This window comes from Nicotiana attenuata, unplaced genomic scaffold, assembly GCF_001879085.1.
Source record: "Nicotiana attenuata strain UT unplaced genomic scaffold, NIATTr2, whole genome shotgun sequence".
Classification (NCBI taxonomy): Eukaryota; Viridiplantae; Streptophyta; class Magnoliopsida; order Solanales; family Solanaceae; genus Nicotiana; species Nicotiana attenuata.
The window spans coordinates 88,632-103,365 of record NW_017673218.1 but is presented as its reverse complement, the minus strand read 5'-3'; the positions used below and the strand labels follow the sequence as shown (position 1 = coordinate 103,365).

The 14,734-nt window shown below is 39.4% G+C and overlaps 1 non-coding gene across 1 annotated transcript; it reads left to right on the top strand.

Annotated features, from left to right (window-relative positions):
- Positions 1–4,693: 4,693 nt before the first annotated feature.
- TRNAT-AGU lies at positions 4,694–4,767 on the top strand. The gene has a single exon. It is a non-coding gene; the product is annotated as a tRNA-Thr (tRNA).
- The last annotated feature ends 9,967 nt before the right edge of the window (positions 4,768–14,734 follow it).

The following is a 14,734-nucleotide window of genomic DNA, read 5'->3' as shown; positions in this document are numbered from 1 at the left end:
GGCAATTTCAACTTCTACGTCAAAATTCTCTTGGCCCATTTCCGTCAAAGTGTCAAGCGGTGCATTCAAATAAGCCCAACTTACATCAACAACTGCTTTGTCTTCAAAAGCCTTGTAGTCTTTCTCCCATTGTTCGATATCGGCCCTTAGCTCATCTCTCTCAACCACGACAGCATCATAAGAAGCCTGCAAAGGGGCAAGGGATCTTTCCAGAAATTGAATCTTGTCTGAAGATTCACGAAGGTCTTCTTGAGTCTGAGTAAGTGATTGCACAAGTTCACCAGCGTAAGCCTCCTTTTGATCCAACAAAGCCTTCAAGCTTCTTATCTCTTCAGTAGCATGGGAAAGTTGTTCCACAAAGGAAGACTCCAAGATACTTTTATCCTTACCTGCCTGATTTGATGTTGCCTTCTCTATGGCCAATTCCGCTGCAATTACTCTAATCTGCTGTTCCAGGTTACATTTCTCTTCCTCTACTGCATCCATATCAAGTTGAAGACTCTCGAACTGCTCCTTCCAGTTGTCAGCCTCAGTATGATAGTCATTTGCTAATTGCTCCGTATGAATGATTCTTTTCATTAATTATGTGCCAATAAGATTGATCTGCATAAAAGGAGAAGTTAGATATGGTAAAAGATATGAAAATAATGAGGGATGATATAAAGTCTACCTTCAGGGACGAGTGCACAATCTCGTTCATCTAAGTTAAGGAGCTTTGACTTTCCAACTTAGACTTCTCAACCAGGCCTATCAGGGGCTTTAACTATACATCCGCATGGCCTGACTTCTTTAAGAGGCTGCCTCCCGAAGGAACCTCCATCATTATTTGCCTCATCACCCCACTACTAGAAGATCCTGCTTCAATAATAGAAGGCACAGATGTAGGGGTAGATGAAGGAGCCACGGATGGAATAGGCTGGGGAACAGAAACAGTAACGGGAGCAGTAAACGAAAGTTCCATAGGAGCAGACGGAGGGAAAGTAGCAAGAGGTGCTTTCTCTAAAATTGTGCCAAAGCCTTGGTGGAACAGATGTTCAATTGATTCATTAGAAGGAGAGGGATTTACATCTTCAGGAGCAGAATGCTCTATTTCAGGTACGAAAGGATCAGCAACGGGAACAGATTCATCGTCATATACGACCCTCCTTCTTCGCGACCTCAGAATCAGCGAACCCTCCTCCTGTTCTTCCTCATCCTCCAAGGTCTGGGACCCACTTGCCTTCTTTTTTGACGAAGAGGAGTTAACAATGATTTCTTGGGCCTTAGCCAAAGAAAGTTTTGAAGCGGACACAGCAGCAGCAGAGATTCCACGAGCAGGAAACCCTAACAAATGAAAGGGATCAGAAAAGCTATAAAAGAAAAAGAAACGAAATTAAAAAAAATCTTACTATGGATTTTCACCTTCCAACCAAACTTCGACGAGAGAAATTTCCAAGAATGTTCTTCCATAGGAGCGATCAGCAGTAATTTTTCTATCCAATTACGGAAACCGGAGATTTATTCGACGGTTCCCATAGTTGCTGCAAAAGAAAAAGAAATAGTCACGATACTGGTAATTTATCAAAAATAAAGAAGGAAAGTGGGCAAAACTGTACTCACGTGCAAAGTTCCACTTCTCAGGAAAGGGGATATTTTCTTTACCTACCAAACCTGCAGTAGGGACAGCAACATATCGGACATACCATCCTCTATCCTTGTCATCATCAGGTATAACTATAACCCTTTTACTCCTAGCCGCGAGAGTAAAAACTCCTTAGCGGAATAGCATCGGGGAATAGAGATGAATAAGATGATGGAAAGTAAAAGGAAATGAAGCTAAATTGGCCAAATACCTAAGACATGCAACTGCCCTCCAAACAAGAAGACCGATTTGTCCCAAATAAACATTGAAGAATCGACAGAATTCTATGATGACAGGGTCGATGGGAGGCTTAAATCCTAAAGTAAAGGGATAAGTGTACAAAAAAGAATACCCAGTTCTGTAAGAGGTTATTCTCTGGATGTCATTAGGAACTACAACTGGAAAATTAGATTTCCAACAGCAATCTCTACGCATAAGTGACACTAAACCCTCTGTTATTTGGGTAGGATAAAGGTCAGCACGATCATGCGATAACATGGAAGAAAGCTGCTTACTAATGGCCTCACTATCCTTTATAAAAGAAAACTCGGCAGGGACAATTTCATCAACTCTTGGATCACGAAGTGGTTCGTTAAGTTCCCTACTCTTAGAAGAAGATCTAGAAGCCTTAGCCCTCGAAGAAGACAAAGAAATATTAGGCTTAAAAGATGTCGGATGAGTAATATTATGAGAAGAAGAAGAACCCCTGGAAGGTGTAGAACTTAAACTTCTTAGCCTACCACCCCTCCTACTTCGGATTGGAGTAGGAGAAGGAGATAGTTCATCTACAATGATAACTTTTTTGGGTTGCTGGCTTGAAGAAGACATAATTACGACAAAGAAGAATTTACAAACACTGAAGGAGAGTTAGAAGTTTTTCGTGGAAACAAAGGAAAGAAAAAGGGGTATTTATACTCAGAGGCGACCGTCAAAAAATGGAAAAAGTAATGATGTGAAAGTCATAATTGAAATTGTCACTTCGTGGCTGATGCAGCCGCAAAAAGCCCTAAAAGACGCTGAATAATTGCAGAACCAATATGAGAATGCCACGTGGCGCGAGCATTAAATGGAAGTGACAAGCGACGTATACATTCAAAGACGGATGCGATGGTACGAGTGAAGTGGCGGCAAAAAATTCCCGCCATAAATGAGTATCCACTTACCAAATATTTAATCGATAAATAAATGGTAAGTGGGGGAACTATATGTATTGGTAAAAAGTAGACTTCACACGTGTAATATTTCTGATGACAAGGCCATCCATGTGGAGCAATAGAAACATGACAATTGGTCACAAATTTACAAAGAGGTACGAAACAAAGAGGAATGGAACAACATATCCACAAGACAATTAGATGCGGGAACCTCAGTCTAATTGAGGAGTTGAAAAGACACGGTCAGAATGAACCAAGGCAAGATAAAGGGCAGATTCAAAGATCTTCAATCAATGAGCCAAACGTTACATAATCTTCACGCAACAGTTACGATTACCTATTGTAACGTTACATTAATGATATTATTAGTCATTAATGCTCAATCATTAATAAGAGTAGGCGTTATATTAAGAAGTTCCCTAGAGACACATTCGAACTACGACTTAAATACATTTACTTTTACGCATTCTTATTGCTTTCTTATTGCAAGTCTAATTGTTTCAATCTAGTTTTCTTAATTATCAGTAACCCGGGTTCTTCTAAAATATTAGCTTTGACCGAAATTTCTATTTTTTGTTTAAACACCCGTAATGGCAGCGGATGCTCTAAATAGCATCAGTCTATGTATGTACTGACCTTCAATTCCTTAATAGTGTTTACTTTTAAAATAAATTTATTACAAACCTACACCATAGATACTACATATCCCAACTTGTTGTTTTTCAGGGGTGGCTGGACGGCCAAGCAAATAGAGCATTTGCTTTAGGCCCCCAAGCACTTGGAGCCGCACAAATTAGTACTCTCTGCGTTTTATCTTATGTGAACTTATTTGACTGGGTACGGAGTTTAAAAAAATGAAGATTTTTGGAATTTGTGGTCCTAAACAAGTCAAAAAGAAGCCCAGAGTATTTGTGTGGTTGTAAAAGCTTCTCATTAAGGGTAGAATTGTAAGTTTAAACTAAATTATTTCCAAATTTAGAAAGAGGTCATTCTTTTTGGAACAGACCAAAAAAGAAATAAGTTCACATAAACTGGAACGGAGGGAGTAGTAATGATTCTTTTAGCTTGAGCTAAGAAGTATTGGGGAGAGGTGACCAGGCAGGATATGGTGAGGCTTCAGATTTCTGAGGACATGACACTTGATAGTAGATGTGGAGGTCGAGTATTAGGGTTGCAGGTTAGGAGGTAGTTGAGTCTTGCCTTACTTTGTACCTTTGTGAGCCTAGTCTGGCAGGGTTTTTGTCTAAGATAGCTAGTGGCGATGTTGTGTCTTACTATTTCACTTTTCAGTGCAGGACCTATTTACTAGTCATCGCTTTTGCTTTGCATCTTTCTTCTGGATTTCATGTTGTTCCTATTTTTCCTATGATTTTCGTGGTCAAACTAATATTGTCTCCTTTTATCTTTTTATTCTCTTGAGCCGAGGGTCTTTCGGAAACAGCTGGGTTGTTGTTGATGCTTTTAGCTTAATTTTTAATAGAAAGTATTGAAGAAAAGAATTAGCAAAAAAAGACAACTTATGGATGGAGTTACGGACATACCACATTCCGGTTTCCTTTTTAAGGTCATATTTTCCCAATTCTATTTTATTCTTTTGAAAGATTTTAAGCATTAAAATAAACAAAGTAAAATTGATTATTCGATATCAATTGTCAAAATTATCAACTTCTAGCATTAAATTACTCCTATATTGTTATAATATTTTTTATGTGATAGCTTTATTTCCTGTATGCTTATTTCTAAGTATATCTTATATTTTTATTATATACTAGAATTTAAATATGTCAACTGAAAAATTGGACCACCTCAAGTCTCAAGAAAAAAAAAAGGAGAAGAATTGAAATTTGATATAATTTTAAAAAGATTTTCTTGATGAAGTCTTAACAAACAATAAAAAAAATTGACGTTCTTTAACTAGGCTCTCGTAGCTCAGTTGGTTAGAGCACCCGTTTAGTAAGCGGGAGATCTTGAGTTCGACTTGCAACAAGAGCATTTTGTCTGAGCTGAAATCCCTCCTAAAAGGGCTTCAATTAGCAAAGCAAAATGGATAGATTCCTCTGGACATCAATACAGACATTTTAGGAACTGAAGTTGTTACAAAGTTTTTGGCATGTAATATTAATACCGTTAAAGCTTATAAAACTAGGAAATACAATACATAGTACTGCCTATGCCGGGTTATTGTAGTTCCCCCAATACTGTGATATTTTGTTTAACTGTATCAATATTACATGCCAAAAACTTTCTCACAACTTATTAAATGGATTAACCTTTTTATTAACTGAAAAGGATTATTAGAAGATATTGATTATAAAGGATAAATTGATAACTTTGTGTCCAAAAAATAAAAAGATAAATTTTAGCTAAAATAGTATGAAATTTCAATTAAATGATTAGGCCTCACGCTTTAGGCCACTACTATAATTGAGCCGCCCCTGATTTTTCTCCACGTAATTACCCTTTTTAGAGAGATGTGATTTTGTTTTAAGTTGAACCAAACTTGCACTTTGAATTATTAATCACTTGCTAGTTAGTTTCCAAAGCGACAAGTGGAAAAAGAAAAAAAAAAAAGGTTTTAATTAGTAGCATCGGCTCTTGGAATCTACTTCGAGTCAGGGGCGAGCCAGCCTAATAATTATGAGTTCAGTAAAAGTCCAGTCACTTTAAATCAAATTCTGTATTTATATCAAAAAATTTATTAAATGTGTATAATAATATATCAAAATTTAATAAGTAAAAAAATTGTGGTGCAGAACGCATAAACTAACAATTCTAGCTCTGCCTTTGCCTCGAATTCCAATTTGTTTGTGAACTTTTCTCGAACAAGGTTGAACGAACTTCACATAAAATATTTGAACATTGCAACTGATTACGATTTATGTGTGTACCTATTGACGGCATAATTAATTAAATAAAAGTCTCTTCGTAATACAACTTAAACTTTTAGATGAAATAATCACATAATTCCCCGACAACCATATTATTATTAAAACCAAATTTCACGTGTTTGACTCATGAAAAAATTAGGTTTGCACATGAAAAGGCATTTCGAAGATATATCTAATTAAATAAAATGTTATTTTTCTACTAATTTTGAAACAAGCTTAGGAGAAAATGGTGGTCAAACTGGTTTTTTGTTGTTGGTTAAAACAACTTATTATTAATTAATTACTAAATAACACCATTACAGAGCGAACTGCTCTTAATACCTAAAGAGTTTCCCAAGCGAGACCAATAGAATAGATAATTGATTGTGCTACTAACTGCACCTGTGTACTTGTGACCTGTGGGCTGTGTCAGGCTCACAGCCGAGCCATTCTGTTTTTATAGTTTCGGACAAAACTAAATGGCTTTTGCTTAGTATATTATAAATTTTTTAAACATATATGGTATTTAATTACGAACCTAATACTAAATGAGTCATGGGTTCAATGCCATTATAATTGAATTCGTCACGTCTACCCACTCCTCTGTAGTAATTCATTTCAATGCAAAGGGACGATGTTGTTGAAATACACTTTGATGATATCGAAGATTGATATCATTAAAGTCAACTATCGGTTAAACTTATGAACTCTTCAATTCTTCAATTTACCAACTTTCGATAAATAAAGTCAAATTTTTCTGGGGACATCCAAAATCAAATTCGAACATACAACCAAGTCGAAAATCACCAGGCGAACCTATTGAAACCACCGAACCTCGATTTCGAGGTCGTTTACTCAAAAATTAAACCTTGGTCAGTTCTTCCAACTTAAAGCTTCCAAAATAAGAATTACTCTTCCAAACTACCCCCGAACCTATCGGATATCGAAATACTCGCAACTTATAATACATTATGCAAAGATACTCAAGGTATCAAATCACGGATCGAGTTGCTAGATCTCAACAGTCGGGTCATTATAATTAATTGGGAGATGGGGCTGAGCCGGGTAATCTTTTTATTAGATAAGATAGTTGAATTATTAAACTTTTACTAATATTAATTTACTGAAACTCTTTGTTCTTATTCTATCCAAGAATAAAAATATGCTAGCCTTTATATTGAAATTCGATAGGTAGAAATTATCGAGAGTTGGCATGCAAGGGTATGGTGTGTTGATCAGTGAAGTTAGGTTAATATCATGATAAGATAGATCAGAGTTCAAATCTATATTGAAATAAATATATTAAATGATTTGTGAAGGATTATCGATGGTACTTAATAAAATCGTCAAAGTACGCAACACTAACATAATAAAAACAATAGTACCAATAACAAAGAAAGAAAGAAAAAAAAATCTAAAGTTGACATCTCACCCTAACATCCTATATACTGGACTACTGGGTACTATATACTGGGGAAAAATTCAAAAATAGCCAAATTTATAAATGGTCATTCAAAAATAGTCACAATTTCAAAAGTAATCGAAATTTAGTTATTTTCATGTAAAGATAAATCTGAACGAAAATACTGTTCCAATATCGGAAAATACTCCACCATAATATACTGGAGTTCCAGCATAAGTATACTGGAATTCCAGTATATTATAATGGAGTTCCAGCATAAGTATATTGGAACTCCAGCATAATATACTGGAGTTCCAGCATAATATACCGGTCCAGCATAATATGCTAGAAGTTCATACACAGGTGCTCCAATCTCGAGTATATTATGCTGGAACTTTTCGCGTGTTGGAGTTCCGGCATAATATGCTGGAAGTTCATACACAGGTGCACCGATCTCCAGTATATTATGCTGGACCGGTCCCTGTTGCAGTAAAATAGTGGCTATTTTTCAATGACTTTGCAAACGCTGGCTATTTTTGAATAACCAATCCGAAAACTAGCTAGCCCGTGCTATTTTTACTATATAATGCGATATTAATGTGTAATTTGTAGTCCATATTATGATTCTAGAGAGGGTTGTCCATTTAAAATCAACCTTGATAAAATAAATACAGAAGAATTAACCCAAATAGCTGCCAACCCAATCTCTTAAACTGAAAATAACCGACAAATTTATTATATATATATATGTGTGTGTGTGTGTGTGTGTGTGTGTGTGTATATACATATATATATGTATGTATGTATGTATATATATACCGGCTAAAAAAAGTAAATAATGAATTTGATCGGCTATGTGTGTTACAATCCCTAAAATATAGAGTGCAAGCCATGCATTACTAAACATAGAGAAATCAAGTCACTCCATGCAAGGGTAACTCAAAATCTTGGTTTAGGGGTAAGATGAGATTTTACCCCTACTTGTTCTAACAGTTCACACTTTTTTCTTTATTTTCTGTCACGACCCGAATTTTTTACCGTCGGGACAGTGATGGCACCTAACATCACCCTCGCTAGGAAAGCCAACGTTAGAGTTATATTCACCTTTTTCCTTTACATTTTATAATTTAAAATTTAACAAAACTAAATCAAACTGAAATAAATGCGGAAGTACATAATTGAACGGTTATCTATATACTATTAACAATACCGAAACTGTTACCACCCAGAAATTGGTGTCACAATCCACGAACATACTACGAATTACTAAAAATACTGGTCTGAAAGAAATTACATCTGACTCGAAAGAAAAGAAAACAGGAAAGTAGAAACATAGAAGGGGACGCCAGGGCCTGCGGACGCCAGTAGGACTACATTGGGACTCCTAGGTGAAGTATCTGCAACCGACCTATCGATCAGCCACAATCAGCTCCAAAATCTGCACAGAAAGTGCAAAGTGCAGTATCAGTACAATCAACCCCATGTACTGGTAAGTGCCGAGCCTAACCTCGACGAAGTAGTGACGAAGCTACAGCGGGGCATTTATAATATAACCTGTATACAGTTTATGATAACGCAAAAAGGATGTACGGAACGAAATGGAACAGTAGCTTGCAGTAAATAAATACGAAACTCAATTATCTTGCCAGTACTCAGCTATAACCAATCCTTAAGAGAGTTACAATGCTACAAAATAAAATCACGGTAGAGGAAGAATACATAAACAACAAAATGATGCGGCACGCATCCCGATCCCACCTTATAATAAGTAACAATATGAACATTCACCCTTATTACTCCTGTTACGGCGTGCAACCCGATCCCATCAGTCCACCCTTATTATTCCTCAATATATCACCCTTATTCATCTTGTTGCGGCGTGCAACCCGATCCCACCTATCTACCCTTATTACTCCTGTTGTGGCGCGCAACCCGATCCCACCAAACAATCACATTTCACCCGTATTCCTCCTATTGCAGCGTGACACCCGATCCCACCATATCAGTACCAATCACACAATAAGAACAAGTATTTCATAATTCAGCTCAAAACCCTCCACAATATTTATGCCTCAAACCAAAACAAATAGAAGGTTATACACTTATGAAACTTCATTCAATTACTACTACACAGCGAGACCAACCAACGTATACCATGATACACCGATAAACCAACTTAAACCAATAATGTAACACAATGAAACTACATAACATTACTACCTTCAAATAAGAAAACAACATCTAACAAGAAGCAATTAAACATGGAATCACCAATAAGCACGTAGCAGTTAAGACAGGAAAACAATATATTAGGAACGGGGAAGGGAAAAGGCTAAACAGATAATTTTGGCGGCGCATAGGTACTCGTCACCTCACCTATACGCCACACACATGGATTTTCACATAGCAATTAAGTCGGGGATCCCTAATCCCTCAAGTCAAAGTTAGACACAACACTTACCTCAATCCTACGGCCAACTCAAAGCTCAATTAGCGCTTTTCCTCTAGATTCCACCTCCAATCCACTCGTATCTAGTCATAATTAACTTAATAACATCTTATCGCTAAAGAAATCAATTCAAATTCATATGTATAAATTTCCCAATATTTTCCCCAAAAAGTCAAAAACCGACACCGGGCCCGCTTGGTCAAAACCCGAAATTCGGATCAAAATCCGATTACCCATTCACCCCCGAGCCCGGATATACAATTGGTTTTGGAATCCGACCGCAATTTGAGATCTAAATCCCAAATTTTAAAATTCCTAAGTTCTACCCAAAATTCTCAATTCCACCATGAAAACCCTAGATTCTAGGATGAAACCTTGTGAAAAGAAGTAAAAGATTGAAAGAAATGAGTTAAGAATCATTTACCTATGATTTGGGAAAGAAAAAGCCTTAGGAAAATCGCCTCTTGTGTTCTAGGTTTTGAAAAATGGGAGAATGAATGAAAAATCCCGTCCAAGTCTAAACTTAAAGCTGCAGATGTCGCATTTGCGACCTGAGCTTCGCAATTATGAAGCCCATCACAGTCCTGCTGCCTTCGCAAATGCGAGGAAAGTGTCGTATGCGATCACTGAACCTCGCAAATGCGAGTAAAAGATCGCATTTGCGATCCTGGCCCTTCCCAGACTCCCTTCGCAATTGTGAAGGTAACCTCGCAAATGCGAGAATTGCTGGCCCAGCCTTCCTTCGTATTTGCAATGAAGGCCTCGCAAATGCGACCTCCACAGTAGTCGCAAATGCGAACCTTGACCTCGCATTTGCAAGGTCTGAGGCCTGCAACACAGCTGAAGAACACCAGCAACTTTTCTAAGTTCCAAATCACTCTGTAGCCTATCCGAAACTCACCCAAGCCCGCGAGGCTCCAAACCAAACATGCAGACAAGTCTTAAAACATCATACGAACTTGCTCGTGCGATCAAATCGCCAAAATAACACCTAGAACTACGAATTTAGCACCAAATTGCATGAAATTTTCTAGAAAGTTTCGAAACTTTTATTTTCTCAACCAAGGGTCTGAATCACGTCAAATCAGTCCCATTTCTCACCAAACTCACAGATAAGGTATAAATGTCATAACGGACCTGTTCCGGGCTCCGGAACCAAAATACCGACCAGATTCCAACGAGATCAACTATTAACCATTTTCTCAAAACCATTATAATTTCAGTCTTACAATTTTGACAAAAATTCATTTCTCGGGCTAGGGACCTCGGAATTCGATTTCGAGCATACGCCTAGGTCCCATATTTTACTACGGACCCACCGGGACCGTCACAACACCGGTATGGGTCTGTTTACCCAAAACGTTGACCGAAGTCAACAAAAATTAACCTTTTAGGCCAAAAATTATTATTTCCTCAAATCTTTCCGGATATACGCCCGGACTGCACACGCAAATTGAGTAGAGATAAAATGAGGTTTTTAAGGCCTCGAAACACGGTATCAAGTTCTAAAATAGAAGATGATCTTTTGGGTCATCACATTCTCCACCTCTAAAACAACTGTTCGTCCTCGAACGGACATAGAAAAAGTACCTGAGTCGGTGAAAAGATGGGCTCAAACCACCTAACCGAGCCTCCCCGGGCTCAAACCACCTAACCGGCGATCGACACCCTCTACCATATAATACCTCATAGGGAGCCATCTGGATGCCTAACTGATAACTGTTGTTGTAGGCAAACTCCGCTAAGGGCAAGAACTGATCCCAAGAACCTCCAAAGTCAATAACACAGGCGCGGAGCATATCCTCCAAGATCTGAATAGTACGCTCGGACTGTCCGTCCGTCTGAGGGTGAAATGTTGTGCTCAACTCGACCTGCGTACCTAACTCACGCTGTACTGCCATCCAGAAATGCGAGATAAATTGAGTACCTCGATCAGAAATGATAGACACGGGCACACCATGAAGACGAACGATCTCACGAATATAGATCTCTGCGAACCGCTCCGAAGAATAGGAAACTGCCACAAGAATGAAATGCGCTGACTTGGTCAGTCTATCCACAATAACCCAAACTACGTCAAACTTCCTCTAAGTCTGTGGGAGTCCAACAACGAAGTCCATAGTGATATGCTCCCACTTCCACTCAGGAATCTCTATCTTCTGAAGCAAACCACCAGGTTTCTGACGCTCGTACTTTACTTACTGACAATTCAAACACCGAGCTACATACGCAACAATATCCTTCTTTATCCTCTTCCACCAATAATGTTGCCGCAAGTCCTGATACATCTTACCGGCGCCCGGATGAATAGAATACCGGGAACTGTGGGCCTCCTCTAGAATCAACTCACAAAGCCTATCCACATTAGGCATACAAACACGACCCTGCATCCTCAAAACTCCATCATCTCCAACCGTAACCTGCTTGGCATCACCGTGCAGCACTGTGTCCCTAAGGATAAGAAAATGAGGGTCATCATACTGTCGCTCCCTGATACGCTCAAACAAGGAAGACCGAGCGAGTGTACAAGCTAGAACACGGCTGGACTCAGAAACATCCAACCTCACGAACTGTTTGGCCAAAGTGATAACTAGGGATTTTGATACATTTTATACTCCTCCTTGCTTATGTTTTGATTAGAAATTTGTACAAAATAGTCTCAAAAGGCTCACAAGTTGTGCTTGATTGCAGGTTTGATCAACAAAGTGACAAGATGTCAAAGTTCAGCTCAAAAAGGAGTGAAACTTGCACAAGTACCAAGACAAAACAAAGCTCAGGCAAAACAGGCCCAATGCGGCCGCACACCATTCTGTGCGGTCCGCACAAGTGAGATTCAGAGAAGGTGATTTCCAGGCCAACAGGCAATGCGGCCGCATGAGATTTAATGCGGTTTGCATTGGAGTCACTGCGGTCCGCAGTCGATTTAGTGCGGTCCGCAGAACCAAAGATCAGAGAGGTGCCAGTTTTGGAGATTGAAGCCAATGCGGTCCGCGCTCCATTTCATGCGGACCGCACTAGAAGCCACCGCGGCCGCACTAGGGCTCTGAACATAAAATTCCAGCTCTCTAAACTATCTAAATAGTTTTGTGTTTTGTTCTTCTTTCCTTCTTTGTTACTAATTTGCGTGTGTCACAACTTTAGGTACAAAATGGCATTAAATGCTAATGACCCTCTTGGAAATGTGATTGCGGGGGAGGAGGTAGATGACAATGGAGAGGATAAGGTGCCTCTTGTACCTCAAGGACAACGTAGAGGCCGCCAGGCCCAATGCAAATAAGAACGTCCCAGACCCTTCTCCGCCACCTCCAAGAGTGGCTCCTAGAGTTCTTCCCAACCAAGGCTATGCAAGTGCAATTGTTCTGCCCCGAATCCGGGCGGGCAATTTTCAAATAACCAACGTGATGCTGACATTGCTGGAGCATCGTGGGTACTTCACGGGCGCTGCCACTCAAAATGCTTACAAACATCTCAAGGGGTTCGTGTATACCTGCTGGGGGAGAAAGCAAACCAATGTGTCCGAGGATGCACTTCGATTGAGGCTTTTCCCGTTCTCACTTAGAGGGAAAGCACTGGATTGGCTTGAGCGACTTCCCAACCATTCCATCACAACTTGGGATGAGTTGGCAGATAAGTTCATTGCCAAATTTTTCTCACCGGGGCACATGGCAGCACTACGGGATGAGATCTTAGACTTCAAGCAGGAGCCCACCAAACCATTGCACAAGATTTGGGAGCGATATAGAACTATGGTAAAGGAATGCCCCAACAATGATATGACCGAGGCTATGATACAACAGACTTTCTACCGGGGCATCAATACAACGAATCAATGCATAGTGAATCAATTGGCTGGGAGAAATTTCATGAAGTTGCCTTATGATGAAGCTTGTGCTATTCTTGATAAAATGGCTGACACATCCTCCGCTTGGCAAAGTAGAGCCAATGTGCCACAGGGTGACCCCACGGTCACTCATTTGCACAAAGAACTACATGACCATGGACAAGCTATAGCAGAATTTACAACAACAATGAACCAACTAGCAAAGGCACAGTTGCAACAAGTTCAGAATCCTCGCCAAGTAAATACCATGGAGGGTGTTAACATGCTTGTGAACAATAGAAGACAGAGAGGTCAAAAAAACTAAGGGAATTCGGATAAATTTGACAATGACTGTGGTGGATTCCAAGATGATTGTTATGATGGGCAGAACGAAGAGGTGCAATATGTAAATAATTATCAAGGCCAAAGAGGCAATTCTTCTAACCAACAACAACAGTGGAGATCCCAGGGCAATTGGGGTAACCAACAACAAGGCAGCAATAATTGGAACAATCAATAACAAGGGAACAACAATTGGGGAAATCAAAATAACAATCGGAACAATCAGGAAAACTGGGGCAACAACAACAATTGGGGTGGAAACAACAACAACCAGGGTGGATGGAACAATAACCAAGGAAATTAGGGGCAAGGCTTTCAAAGGCCCCCAATGTACCAACAACCGAGCAACCCACCACCTTTTCCATCCCAGGGTCCTAATTCTTCTAACAACGAAATGGGTAGAATTGAAATGATGTTTGAACAGATGATGAAAAAGAATGTCGACTCTGATGCGCAATTGGCTTCTCACAACACTTCAATCAGGAATTTGGAGCTCCAGCTAGGCCAAATCTCATAGTCTTTGAATACTCGCCCAAAGGGAGCTCTACCGAGTGATACGGTGGTTAACCCAAAGGGTGGTAACAATCATGTTATGGCAGTAACTACACGGAGTGGAAGAGGCGGTGATGTGAATGCCTCCAAACAAAAGCAAGTTTTGGGTGATGAAGTTGAGTTTCAAGAAGAAGAAGTTCCTTAGGTGGTTGAGAATGTGGTTGATGAAAACGTGAATCAAGAAGTTAGGATTGATATTCAAGATGCCGAGGTGGAAACGCAAAATGACGTGAACCCGTCTAGGGAACACGTCATAGACATGTCGGAGCCGGTTGTGCCAAAAGCCAAGGCACTTTTGCCTAGGCCACCTTCCCCTTATCCTCAGAGGCTAGCCAAGCAGAGAAATAAGAATCAATTCAAAAAGTTCATTGAAATGATGAAGAGCTTATCCATTAATGTTCCTTTGGTGGAGGCTTTAGAGCAAATGCCTGGCTATGCTAAATTCATGAAAGATTTGGTGACAAAGAAAAGATCCATGGACTGTGAAACTATCAAGATGACCCACCAAGTTAGTGCTATAGTACATT